General features: G+C 44.1%; 1 non-coding gene across 1 annotated transcript; it reads left to right on the forward strand.

Moving 5' to 3' along the window:
* Positions 1-3662: 3662 nt before the first annotated feature.
* TRNAL-UAA (transfer RNA leucine (anticodon UAA)) lies at positions 3663-3745 on the forward strand. The gene has a single exon. It is a non-coding gene; the product is annotated as a tRNA-Leu (tRNA).
* The last annotated feature ends 8107 nt before the right edge of the window (positions 3746-11852 follow it).

Consider the following 11852-nt stretch of genomic DNA (forward strand, 5'->3'; position numbering starts at 1 on the left):
CCTCCAACAGAGAAATCAACTTTTGCACTTATCCACCGGCAACCGTACCTCAGATTTCTCTGAGTCCAATATAGCAGGGCCTTCAGTCTTATCCGGAGCCAAAGGTACTTCCATCTCCTCCATACACTTCTGAAATTCAATTAACCCTTTTTTACATTCATTGGATCACTGCAAGCCCATCAGAAAAGAGTCACCTAGGTAGTGCGTGACATGCCCGAGCCCAGTCTTCTGTTGGAAAAACCACTTCAAAAAACAACTACAAGTTTCAAACAGGAAACAAGAAACAGAACAGCCCATTGGCAACATTATATCCACAAATATATAAGCTTCAAATTAAAGACCCAACAATGAAAAATCCTCAGGATGTACCGGCAATAGTCAAAAGACAGACTGAATGCCTAACTTTGCCATTTGTGCCTTCCTTCCACAAGCCCTTACCAACTTAATTGCGTCTTCCACTGATGTGCAATGCACTATGGAGTCTTCATGTGCAATTAAATCATTAACTGACTCCCCTGCAGACCACGATAGATGATGAATCAATCTAAACTCACCTTGTTGTGTTTTAGGCACAACACCCAGTGGTGAAATTGTTAAGTTATGAATCGGCCAGGTATCACATGGACCCACCATTCTGCCAGCCTCCAATTCCTTCCTCAATTTCATTCTCACCACTTCCGGATTCTCAACTGCAGATTTCAAATTTTTTCTCTGTCTTCTATGACCTTGATAACATAGTTTGAAACCCTCAAGAAAACTCTAGTACAGTAACTTGGCCTCCTCACGCCTCGGATAAAACTGCAACCAATAAAACAAAATATCGAATTTATTAGGAGAAGGGCCCTTTTCCCACCATCTGCTGAATCCGACCCCTTCCCCTATCACCACCTCTACCTGCATTAGCCTTCCATCCCCATTGCATCCCTCCAAAACATTGCACCAATGGATGTTTGCCCCTGCAAATGGAGCAATTGTGCATGAACTTGCACTGGAGTCGTGTGCATGACCCTCTGTTGAAGGACCAACAAGATCCATTCTGTGGGAACTGAGCTCTCGTGAAACTACCCACCCTAGATTGGTTGGGATGCCCCTGACAGGGCTTGTAAGGAACCAGAAGACCACTAGCTGTGTGTAACGCTGAGGCATTCTTGGAAGTACACAACCATTGCATCCAAAGCTCATTATAAATATCTCACCATTCTTTATCTGGAAATAATGCCATCTGGGCTCTAAGTTCTTCATTATATCTAAAACATCCAAAACCACCATAGTCTATTTGAGCCCACCTAAAAACGTCCATGTATTTTAATAGAGAAATACATCGCTCCGGATGCCTCTCACAATAAACGCTAGCAATGATTAAGAATACTGACATCCAATTCTCAAGGGTAGTGGGAACTTTCGGCCTCCTAGCTAATTCCCATTCCTCCTCCTTTGACCCTTCCTTAACCCACACTTCTCTATGTAATAATTTAAAAACATCAACAAACTCACCTTTACAAATGTTTTCCTTCATGGCTTGGGTGAGATGCGCCCCCAAAGGCAACAACACCCCCATATATGGCAACTTTTTACTTTTTACACTACCCTCACCTGAGTTTCCTTTTTCCTTACCTGGCTCTGCCTTGGAAGCCTCCTCACCACTTGCCTCTGACTTACCATCATTGACTCCGACTTTTTTGTTCACAGCACCCCCAAATGGACTTTGTCTGCATCTATAACTGCTTCATTATTTGCATCATCTTTCCCACTCAATCTACCCAAACTTCCTTATGCTAACGCAAAAGGGTATTACCCACTGTTACAGACACCAAACACACTACCTTCATGCTTAACTCTTCATACCCCATAGCCACAGCAGCCTGGGTCTCACCTTTTTTGAATGAAACCACTTGCAGGTACCTGATTATTCGTCTTGACTTTCCGATTACGCTGCACCATCAAAGGGGGCAAATCCTGAAACACACCAAAACTCCTTCCTCTGTTAGAACAGCTCACCTAATTTCGTTGCTGCATCTCCTTCCCCGCAGTCTCATCCCCAACCTCACAATTCTCCCCCTCCTTAGTCTCCTGGTCGTCATCGTAATCCATCAATTCATCATACAAAATGAGCCCCGAAGCCAACGAGACAGCACCTTGGCTGATAGCTGGGATCTTGAAGCCGTGATTGTACCCTAAATCAAATGATTCACCAGGCCACTCCCTTGTAGTCGGGTTGATCGCTCTGGATGCAACCCTCTCTTATGACCGGCATTTTGAAGGTGCCCAGACCTTTACCGGCGTCTCCGCTGTTGTCTTATTTTTCATGACGTCCTTTGGCATGGCTCGTCCTCCTGAGCTGCGAAGCCCAAAGGAGCTGTCACACCCCAAAAATGCTTCAGCCGCCCCAGGGTGTGCTTTCTTAAGCTCACCCCTGACAAAGGTATGCCCATCTTCATGTAATTGCTGGACTCTATTGTAATTGACCTCACTTGTGTCAAAATTATACACCACCTGTTGCTCCGAGACAAACACAAAGGGGCAGATTTAAGGAAAGTGGCTCTGCCGGTGCAGCGCCACTTTCCTTGCACCCCTTAACGCCCCTGAACCACCACCATATGTGAGCTATATATATAATAATACGGCGCACCATGGCACAGGGTAGGGGCATTAGCGTTATATTTTTTACGCTATTGATGTACTCTGCAGGAGTAGCGCCATCATTTTGGGACTAATCCTGCAGAGTACATAGGGGCCCATTATAAATAATGGTATTCCCCCTTTTAACGCCTCCTCTGAGTAGGCGTTGAAAGTGTAAAGCAAATGGCGCAAGGCAATCTCTTAGATTGCCTTGCGCCATTTTTTCGGGCTCCCTAATGGGGGAACGCCCACCTTGTATAAATTATGCCTGACCCTTCCCCACCACACTGCTTCCTCTACTGCCAACTCTATGCCTCCCAGCCATTCCCGTGCAGTGCGGCAAACGAAGCGACCCACGCGGAGCCAAGCGCTCGCTCGTAGCTACAACACCAGCCGCAGAGACACCCTCCTCAAAAACCAACCTGTCAGGTGAGGAACGAGCGTGCCCACTCTCTAACAAGGGAACGCCCCCTTTGCACACATCATGCATATATTATGCATGATGTGGCGCAAAGTGTTTACAAGGTGGCGCAAACCTAGCTTGCGCCACCTTGTAAATATTGTGCTATGGTAGTAGATATGATCTTCACATTTGCGGCAAAATAAATTCTGCAAATGTAGCGCTAAGGGGCGCAAGGGCCTTGTAAATCTGTCCCAAAGTGTTTTAGATTGTGTGAAGTGTAGTTTTGAGTCTTGAAAAGGGGTTAGTGTGATATTTCTTAAGCTTAACGTCAATTTGCAGACATATTTAATAGGACATGTGACAAAAATGGTGTGAAAAAAGCGCACCTTTTTTCGTCCTACACGCAGATAATCTTAAACATGTTTGATAGGTATGGTTGTATTTTTTTTTTGATTAAGTACATGCACGTTTTATAGAGGAGAGGCATGACATTACCTTGTATTCCTGAACTGTGTTTTGCGTAACCTGATAAAATATATAGATATGAAAATATAAAGATATATAGAAAGCTCAATGTCACACACTCGGCACTCTTGATATCTATATTAAGTGCCATGTTGTTGCCCTTTCCTGCACAGGTACCAGGATGGCTGAGTGGTTAAGGCGTTGGACTTAAGATGCAATGGACATTTGTCCACGTGGGTTCAAGCCCCCCTCATGGTAGAGAGATTTTGTAATTCCTTATGCACCAAATGGAAAGCATTAAGTCAGGTATTATATACAAATAAGTCACCTATAATAAACTAAAAAGCATACTGTAATACAACCTGCAACAAAAGGTTAATAAGTTTCAAAGAGAAATGTACAATACAAGGGGTTTACTTTTTTTGGGGGAGAAAAATACACGTTAATCTATATGAAGATTTTATATGTAGCTCTTATTTTAATAATAATCAGGAGCAACTGAAAAGTGCGTGAAATTGAAATGAACAGTGTCACGGGAGAGAAAAAATGATCTACCAGGAGTGGGGCTCGACCCCACGCGGACACATGTCCATTGGATTTTAAGTCCCACGCCTTAACCACTCGCCCACCTTGGTTTACATGTTGCAGGTCTGCCTGCAATCATGATATAGTTGTTTTTCAGGAGACGAATCATCTATACTATCAGCCCTCCCAACAGGAAAAGCAAATTGAATTCAAAACCCCCAAAATATCCCTCAGCTTTTGCATGGAAATAGGATGCCATTGATCCAACCTGGATCCACCCTCCATCGCCCAGCCAGCAACAATTCTCCTTCACATCTCTCCTTCCATGGTATCATAATCCCAAAAGTACTTACCAAAAAATGTAATACCTGCCATCTTCCCTGTTATAGTCACCACCGCCAATCCTAGGTCAATATGTGTCATAATGAAGCGGACTCCATCCTCCCTCCTATACCGTGACATGTAAGGTCCCTCATACCTCCTCAATGCACCAGACTCAATAAATTCTGCCCAGGCCTTGCCATATGACCTCAAAGTAGATGGAGCAATGGACTGACGAATCAATTGTAATATCCTTAGATTCCCAGCTCCCAAAGGTTGAGGTACTGGGTTTTTCAGAACCGGTACTGATCCGGTAACCCAGCGGTGCCAGGGTACACCCAAAGACCTCGGGTACTTTCCTGATTCAGACTACAGAAACTCAGAGTCTTCTAGGTGAAGTCAAAGATCGAATTTATTGGCTGCAACCAATTGACAGGCGTCCTAGAAGTACAACAGCACGACTTGTATGTTCTCAGGAGACTGTGTGTCAATGCAAAATCAGGTTTCCTTATATACAGTTTTTTAAGCTTCAGGCAAACATTCTTGACATTTTGGTTGGTCATTCACATGTTTTCACTACAAAGGAAAAAACAGTGTCATGATGAAACCTCATATTTCATGTCATCCAACCCATAATAAATTACCCGGCAAGGCCTAGAATTTCACATCAGATAAGTGTGGACCCCCAATAAAAACGGGCACCTCCCCCTCGTAAAGTAAGAAGAAGAAAAGAGCAGGTGCAGGTGTGAGCAAGTTAGGCAGGGTGTGTGAGCGATAATAAGGGTTTTATGGCCTGGTGTGCCTTGATGCTATCTGATTCGGCCACTGGGAGAGGGACTGACCAAACAGGTTTGGCCTGAGGCAATGGTTCCAGCTTGCCCAGGTCAGAGAAAAGTCAATCAAGGTGTACGTGTCCTTGGAATCAAATCTGACTGTATTATAAGCCTATGTGAGGGCAACTTTTAAAATGGCTGTCGTGTATAAAATGGGAGCCACGAGTGCAGGACGAAAATGGCGATTTCGAGGTGAAAACGCTGCTGGAATTGAGCGAAAAATGCTCATGCTTAGTGTACTAGTCATTATCGGTCTTTTGATACTAAAATCGTACTGCTGTGGCAAAGCAGATTACATGGGTCCAGAATTTTTAGAACCACAAACCCTCCTTTTGCCCTTACATAGGCAATAAACCTATTCTCATGCTAATCTGAGTCCAGGTCTATGTTTCTAAAGTCGTTGAGATGTTGCTGTAACATCATCCTAGTATTTAGCTCGTCTCTTGGTGCAGGTTTCCTTATGCATGATGTAACACAGAGGCCACATATCGCAGGAGCACACTGCACGCATAGACAGAACAGGAAAAGAATGGCCAAGATCATCCCAATGACCATCAGAATCTTCCATCCCCATGCTGATATCAGTTCCCAGAGCCATCCCATTAATGACCAATCTCCTTTATCTAAATGAATAGATTCGGAAATTCTATGCAGTTTGGAGATGGCCTGGTATACTGTTGGAGCGTTATCTGGGACAAAAACACAGCAACTCGACTGGATCAATGTACATACTCCACCCCGGTCTGCAAGTATGACATCTAATGCGACCCTGTTCTGAAGGGTCATAAGACGATCCGACTGGAGCTCAGCAGTCAAGTTACCAAGGGCACCAGCGGTTTCAGCCACAGTGGATTCAACCACTCTTATCAATTGCCTTATACTCCTGCTGTTACTTATTTGTCCCCAGAATGGCAGAAAACCCTTTACGAAGTCCCCAAATTCTTGTCCTGCAGTGTCTTCTTCACTGAAGACGCCTCTAACTATCCTTGTCTTGTGGTAATCTGCCGCTGCTGTGTAGGTAGGGGGCAACAGGAACGAAACGAAGCATGTGCCCGAAAAGTCAGGGGGCAACCATGTAAAGGCTCTATCATGGCAGATGAAATAGGTACCCTTAGCTGCCAAAAGCGGAGGGGAGGTCTGAGATGCGAAGACATATGTCTCAGTGCAGACGCTTTCCCCTAGCTGAGCTCTGGGATTCTTGCCAGTACCTTGCAGACACAGGTGACCCTGATGGGGTACAACCCAAATCAGGGAAGATATCTTAGCTTGCTGTTTCTCATTCATTGTGGCTTCATATCCGGTCATGTTCCATCCTATATATGCCATTGTCTCATCTCTGGGGATAGTCTCGTAGGAGATATTGTCCTTCATCATGTCTATGATTCCTTTAACCAAAGCATTTTTCTTAGGGTTGTCTTCCGCAAAACGTAGGGGGTAGTGTGCATAGATGAATATCGTTCTGAATGCCCACACGGAACCATTGTGGCTAAAAGGCAGGATCAGATAAGGGATACCTTTATCTGCTGTGTGAGGCATAAGGCCACACACCCAACAGTTAGTTGTATTTATCACTAGTTGGTGTTGGTGCAAAAGCTGGATGAAGGAGTTATTAATGAACTCTAGTCTCCTAGCAGATTCATGTTTAGGGAGGAGTTGAAAAGAATGTGGGGAAACAGTGGAAGGAGGAGGTGCAGACGAGGTAGTGGGTGCCAATATCACATTAAAACAGAATAAAATATATCCTATAAAAAACATAAGTATACTAAATAACATAAAAATGCACAGCAGCAAAAAACGTTTCCTGGTTATCGTTTCACATATTCTCTTCTTGAAACTCAGTCTTTCAACATGTTCTCCATTTTGGAAAGATTCCATCCTCTAACCGTTGCCGCTCGTGGCGGTTGGTTTACTTCACTTAGGAGTGTTCTGAATGTTCCAGGCCGCCCTAGAACAAACCAGACCTGTAGACCTTGTGTCCACAGGCTACCCCCCTAAGTCTTTTCAGCCACGATCCTACAGCTGAACCCGGATGGAGGTTCAAAAAATACAAAAAGCAAAAAGTCATTCAAAAATAATTTTCCATATTGGAGAACTTTGTTAAAGAGAAGAAAAGTAAACTGTTTTATTTGTCCTTTATTCTTGGTCGTAGATTATAACGGTTAGTCCCAGGTATCGTGTGGTCCTGAAAAAGGAGTTCAGGTTCTGTAGTGTCCAATCGGACTGACGGTGATACTGCTGATTGTAAAATGTCATCACTTTCTTTCTCAGTGAGTGTTCCTTTTATTCGTGCATCGCTGAAAGGCAAAAAACGTGGCACGGTTTCAGTCTCTGAGTCGGCGATACCTTCCTGGACCCACCGGTCACATGTCAGAGGTAGGGGTACCCTTTTGCAATGGGTCCCATGGATCCAGTGTTTCTTCCCTTCTACTCGAACAGCTGATCTTGTGGAGAGAAGAACGAGGTGCGGTCCGGTCCACCTGGGCTGCTCGTTTTTGGTTCGCTGAAAGTTCTTTATTAAAACCCAGGATCCAGGCTCAATGGGATGACCTGGAGATTCAGAGACCGGAGGCAAGGTGTCGTGGACCTGTTGATGTAAGACACGCAATTTAGCCGTCAATTCATACAGATAGTCAAGCAAGACAGGATGCTCTATCTCGCTGAATTTCTTGGGCCTAGGCACTCCCCATATATTGGCCGGGCGGCCAAAGACTATTTCGTAAGGACTAAGTTTCACTCGTGAATGCACAGTCATTCTGGTTGATAGGAGTGCTAAGGGTAGAGCGTCAGGCCATTTGAGACCAGAGCTCGCTTGTATCTTGGCCAATTTTAGCTTGAGAGTGCCGTTATAGCACTCCACTAATCCAGCTGATTGGGGGTGATTTGCAGCGTGAAACTTTTGGTTGATGCCTAGCCCTTCGCATACTTTCTTCATCACTTGACCCACAAATTCACTTCCATTGTCACTCCAGATCATTCTCGGCATTCCGAACCTAGGGAAGAACTCTTTCACAAGGGCTTTGGCTGTGGATAGCGCAGTATTGTCTTTTAGGGGATAGGCTTCCACCCATCTTGAAAAGGCACAAACAACAACGAGTACATATTTTAAGTTGTTGCACCTCTCCATGTGGATGAAATCTAGCTGCAAAACCTCAAACGGATACGTAGGAGGTGCAAAATGACCAGCTGGAGTTGGGGTTCCTCTACCAGGGTTGTGTTTCAGGCATACCATGCAATTTTTAACTACATTTTCTGCGCACTTGGGAATTCCTGCATTTTGCCATACTGGGGCCAACAACTTACAAATTCCTTTCACACTGATGTGAGCCATTCCATGAGCCATTGTAACTACTGCAAGCACATACGAATCGGGTAGCAACCATCTCTGATGTTCTGACAATTCGACCCAACAACCATTCGCATCCAATTTACCCGTACTTTCTCTCCACACACTCAATTCTCTCTCTGTGGCTTCAGCTTGAATCGATTTTACGCTTTCTATCGTGTCTTCACACATTCCAACATCACCAATCCATCTTGCAGGGCTCGCGACATACATTCGGCTCATCACATTCCTTGCCGTTTCTTTTGCGACCTCGTCAGCAAATGCATTCCCACGACCAACATCATCAGTCACCTTTTTATGTGCGCTACACTTCACAATCGCAACTTGCAACAGTAAAGTAAGTGAATCAAGGAGCTCATTTACCAACTGACCATGCTGTATTTTAGTTCCATGCGAGGTCAGGAACCCACGTTCCTTCCACAAACGCCCAAAACTATGGGCCACCCCAAACGCATATTGGCTATCGGTATAGATAGTCACTTTCATTCCTTTTGATACTGTACATGCTCTTGTTAGGGCTATTAACTCAGCTGCTTAGGCTGAATTATGTGGGATACGTGCAGCTTCAACAATCGTACACAAAGTTGTCACAGCATACGCCGCAGTCGTGTCACCATTCGGGAGCTTAAAGCATGAACCATCCACCCACAAAGTACCATCACTCTTTGCAATGGGAGTGTCCAGAAGGTCTATTCTCCCTTTTGTTTCCTCTTCTGTTCTACGGAGACAATCATGTTGTTCAGAAGTATCTAACTCCATCACAATTGGCAATAACGTAGCTGGGTTAAGTGTAGTGCATCTTTTTATATGTACATGGCTTGCTAACAATGTCAACTCGTAACCTGACAATCGAGCACTAGTTAAATGCTGTGTCTTGGTTCTGTTTAACAACGTGTCCACTGCATGTGGAACCATTACGACTAATGTGTTATTCATCACTAAACCAGCAGACTGTTGGATAGAAACAGCAGCTGCCGCTCTTAAGCAGCTCGGTAGTGCCTTAGCTACTGGGTCTAAGGTTGAAGAGAAATAGGCGCATGGACGCTCCCTGTCTCCAAACTGTTGTGTCAAAACTGCTAACGCACAACCTTCTTTCTCATGGACATACAATGTAAAAGGCTTGCTGTAGTTGGGGGTACCCAACACAGGAGCTGAACATAATGCATCACGTAATTCGACAAAACTTTTCTGACAATCTTCAGACCATGGGACGGGATTCGGTATATCTTTACAAGTTAATGCCACCAAGGGTTTGGCTATTAACGAAAAATTAGGTATCCATTGTCTGCAATATGATGTAATACCCAAGAAAGCACGCACTTCTCTTTGTGTTCTTGGCACACTCATTGCTGCAACAGCTCTGATTCTCTCTGGGGTCAGTTGCCTTCCCTCCTTCGAAAAGAGATGACCTAAATAGGTCACTTCTTTTTGACAATACTGTAACTTTGAAAGGGACACTTTGTGGTGTAAATCAGACAAATGACGCAATAATGACAATGTTGCTTCTTTGCAGATCTCCTTAGTATCTGCGGCAACTAGCAAATCATCGACATATTGAATGAGAGTGGCGCCATCAGGTAACATAAGAGTGTCAAGTTGTGCTTTCAAAGCCTGACTATAGATGGATGGACTTTCACAATAGCCTTGAGGAGCTCTCTTAAATCTGAAGCTTCGTCCTCCCAAATTGAAGCCAAAAATGTCCCTGCTCTCTTCTGCAATAGGGATGCTGAAGAAAGCATTCTTCAGGTCTATTACTGAGAACCAAGTGGCTGAAGCCGGAATCATTGTCAACAATGCAGTGATATCGGGGACGACTGGAAACTGTGGCACAACTATTTTGTTCACCTCTCTAAGATCAATTACAAACCTATAAACAGGTGGCTGAGTAGGGTCAGTGTGCTTCAAGACAGGCAAAACAGGACTATTGCAAACATTGCCTCTTGTCTCTTCAATTACATCCTTCTCAATCAGATCACGAATAATTGCCATCAACGCTTTTTCCCCTTCACTAGAGATCTTGTATTGGGGAATACGTGGCATTTTAACATTGGCTTTTAATGTTATCACATATGGCTGAATTTCCAAAAGACCTACATCATTAGGTCCAGTAGCCCAAAGAGTATTAGGAAGAGACGAAAATTCTGGTGGAAATCTGTCCTTTGACAAATACATTGGTGAAACCACTTTCTTACCCAATGTGAGTTGCACTCCAGAAGGAGAGCAATACAATGTCGCATACAATCTTTTTAACAAATCTAATCCTAACAAGTTCTCGCCACAACCTGTCGTCAAAATAAGGGGTGTTTCAAATTTACAAGGTCCAACAGAAAGAGATATAGGGTTAGAAATCGGATTTCTAACTGGGGCGCCGGAAAAACCTACTGATACATTTGTTTCGCCAGACAAAGGTGCGCCAGGGAGTTTTGAGTGCATAATAGAACTCTTGGTAGCACCAGTATCCAACAGAAAAGGTTCTGACACACCTGATGCAATCACCTCAACATAAGGCCCACTCTGATCTACTGGAACTGAAACAACTCCCTCTCTTTGTCTATGGCTGTCCTAGCAATCATTACTGTCCAAATGCTCACCCTCTGTATAGTAATCATCAGTATAGTACTGAGCCGTCCTACCGGATGCATTAATCTGTTGATCAAATCTGTTCATTGAGTTTTGAGGGAGGAATGGGCGCGCGTTCTGGGGAACATATCCACGTCCTCTTCCTCTAGGTGCTTGTGGAACACCTCGACCTCTTAAACCGGAAGTACCATTTGCGCGCTGCAGCAAAGCAGGGCAACTATACTTGAAATGACCCTCTTCCTTGCAATATGAACACTGATTGGGACCTACTGGGATACGTGGTTGAGCATACTCGGCTCTTTGCGAGTTTCTCTGAAACGGTTGGGGCTGATAGTTATTCTGATAGTTGTTCTGTACACCACTATTCTGACCACCATGTGGCGGGTACGCTTGTTGTAACAGAACCTTCGTTTTCAAATCTTTTGTTTTCTTCTCTATTCTATCTCTCTCATCTTTATCTCTATTTTCGTAGTACTGTGCAGTAGCCAATATCTGCGCTGAAGAGGAAACTGCCCAAGAACTTTCTGAATCTTTTAACTTTTTACACAACTCAGGAAGCAGATTATGCACAAATTTATCGACGAACAAACGTTGACCACCTTCCGTGCTCATATCTTGACCACTGTGGTCCACAAACGTTTCTTCAAACCTGGTGAAGAAATCTGATACTGTTTCTTCTTTCTTTTGCTTACATGCAGACAATTTATCCCAGTTTACACGCATCGCAGGCATTATAGTTTTCATGTAATCAATAATTCTACCA

This window comes from Pleurodeles waltl, chromosome 5 (assembly GCF_031143425.1).
Source record: "Pleurodeles waltl isolate 20211129_DDA chromosome 5, aPleWal1.hap1.20221129, whole genome shotgun sequence".
NCBI lineage: Eukaryota > Metazoa > Chordata > Amphibia > Caudata > Salamandridae > Pleurodeles > Pleurodeles waltl.